The sequence below is a fragment of the Salmo salar genome, chromosome 18 (genome assembly GCF_965601325.2).
Source record: "Salmo salar chromosome 18, fSalSal1, whole genome shotgun sequence".
Classification (NCBI taxonomy): domain Eukaryota; kingdom Metazoa; phylum Chordata; class Actinopteri; order Salmoniformes; family Salmonidae; genus Salmo; species Salmo salar.
Genome location: NC_138308.1, coordinates 99,105,624 through 99,108,113, shown reverse-complemented (window position 1 = coordinate 99,108,113; position 2,490 = coordinate 99,105,624). Strand labels below are relative to the sequence as shown.

At 42.9% G+C, this 2,490-nt stretch overlaps 1 non-coding gene across 1 annotated transcript; it reads right to left on the bottom strand.

Annotated features, from left to right (window-relative positions):
• Positions 1-367: 367 nt before the first annotated feature.
• LOC123739378 (uncharacterized) lies at positions 368-1,222 on the bottom strand. Its single transcript, XR_014381307.1, has 3 exons — positions 1,096-1,222; positions 645-783; positions 368-494 (listed from the first exon to the last, which is right to left on the bottom strand). It is a non-coding gene; the product is annotated as an uncharacterized LOC123739378 (transcript).
• Between the last annotated feature and the right edge of the window lie 1,268 nt (positions 1,223-2,490).

Genomic DNA, 2,490 nt, shown 5'->3' with positions numbered 1-2,490 from the left:
TTGGCTGGAGTGGACTACAGTACAGTAACCATAAACCCTGACCCTGACCCATGCCCTAGTAGACCTTACATCCTATGCCCTTGAGGATATCGGAGACGATTTGACAGGTGTAAGAAATGTGTGTAAGCAATTTGAAACATAATTAATCAATATGACGATGGTTATGATGATGATGGTGATTTACATCTCTGGATTGACTATGAAAATGTAGACGACAATGAAAAGTATTACAAAGTGAGAAGCAACTGTTTAACATTTCATTTACCAAAGATGTTATGTGGTACTTCACACTACAGAGTTTCATAGTTGGCTCCAGCTGGTGTTTTGTATAAATGACCACTGAACAAAAGGTAATATTGCAGACGGTGCCTTTATTTAAAACAATCTGAGAGCTTCTCCAATGTTGTCTCTCCCAAAATGTGGACATCAGCGCTTTCTGGAACACAGGAAGGGAAATGTAAACCAGCAGGGGGCATCATTCTGACCGCGGGAAGCTGGGAAAGAGAAACAGAAAGGTAGGTATTATTTTTGTTTTATAAATATGTAGCTATAAAAGGAATAAATTCCCTTTAAGGTGTATTTTACTACTATCCAAATGATTGATGTATAATGAGCGGGAGACGAGTCTGGCGACAGCATTGTACCTCCATAATTCATCTCCATGCAATGCTCCCGACCGTTCGTGTTGTCCTTAATAACACCATGGTTATAGTTGGAGGGTTGACCCGGGCCCCAATTCTGGTAGTTAAACCTGGACCCGTCACTCCACAGCCAAAGACCCTCCTACAGAGCACACAGGACGATGCATCACCAGCAGACAGTAAACACTATATATACACACTGTAGTTACCTGGAGAAATGTAACCACTCTCAGACTCCTAGACAGAGCTATGGATACCAGGACTGACCATCTATGAGATAAGCATGATTTAACCATGGCTTGAAGCTAGACAGTGTTTGTAATATTAGATAACAAGCTTAGAAAACAAACTGATATGTGGGTTAAGGCACCACCAGGCCTTTATAGGTTCTATTCATCAAGAATCAATGCATCCTATATGTAAAAGGGCGTGTTGAACAAACGGTGCTTCTGACCTTGATGGCATCGTTGGCTCCAATCCAGGTGCGCTGGACTTTCCTGGTACTCTTCCTGATGACAGACTGAAGGAAACGATACTGGGAAAGGCTGTGCACTGACGCCAGGTTACCTCCCAAGCGCAAACATTTCCTCTGGAGAGAGAGAGAGGGGAGAAAGAAAGAGAGACAGAGAGAGAGAGAGAGAGAGAGAGAGAGAGAGAGAGACAGAGAGGAGAGAGAGTTGTGAGAGACAAACAGAGACACACACACAGAGAGAGAGAGAGATGGGAGAGAGAGAGAGACACAGAGACACACAGAGAGGAGGGAGAGAGCAAGTACCTCTGCCTCTGGCCATGTGGTCATGATGGGGACATAGTGATAGCAGTGTGTCTTATGTCTGTGCCAGCCGTTTGGGCAGGCTCTGTGATGCCACTCTGTAGGGGGGAGAGAGATCCCATGAAATAACATTATTTTACATTTTAGTCAGTTAGCAGACGCTCTTATCCAGAGCGACTTCCAGTAGTGAATGCATACATTTCATACATTTTGTGTATTTATTTATTTTTCCTCCGTACTGGTCCCCCGTGGGAATCGAACCCACAACCCTGGCGTTGGAAACAACTGAGCCACACGGGACCGTTACAGAACAGTACAGTCTGTTCCCACCAGACAATCTGATTCATCAAAAGTGCGTTTCAGCTGTTACTGAGCAACACATCACGGCCAACCGCGTGTTGTTGAAAAAATGACCGATTCACTTTGAAAAGTAACTTTTCGGGCAACATGACAAAATTTGCATAGAAAGGTGTGTTATAGATCTGTAATTCTCATTGAAAGCAAGTCTAAGAAGCGGTAGATCTATGTGCACTATGTCCACGCTTCCCATTATAACATTTTGTTTTTGCGTCTTCATCATTCGGTTTTGGAATAACAGCTGAACATATTATATTTGTGGTTATTGAAAATATATTTCACAGCAGTTTAGATTGTACAATGATTCTCTATATTTAGATCTCTATACTTGCTTGTTTTGTAACATAAACTGTCATTTTTACCGGTTATCAGGTTCTCCATAATATGTTTCTCACCTTTCCGTGGACGAATGTGTTCCTCTGAGTCAGATCGATCTTTTGGAGGAGGAATGTGTTCCTCCGAGTCAGAATAATCTGTCGGAGGAGGAATGTGTTCCTCCGAGTCAGAATAATCTGTCGGAGGAATAATTTGTTCCTCCGAGGGAGAACTGTTTTCCTCTGAGTCATACGGATCTTTCGGAGGAGGAACGATTTCCTCCGAGTCACAGCGATTACGCCGATCCCCTACAACAAAAGAGAGACAAAGAGAGAGGGAATATTGAGACAGGTGCTTTTTAAAAGACTTGGGAATCAATTCTATCAGTGTTACAGATTCCATGCT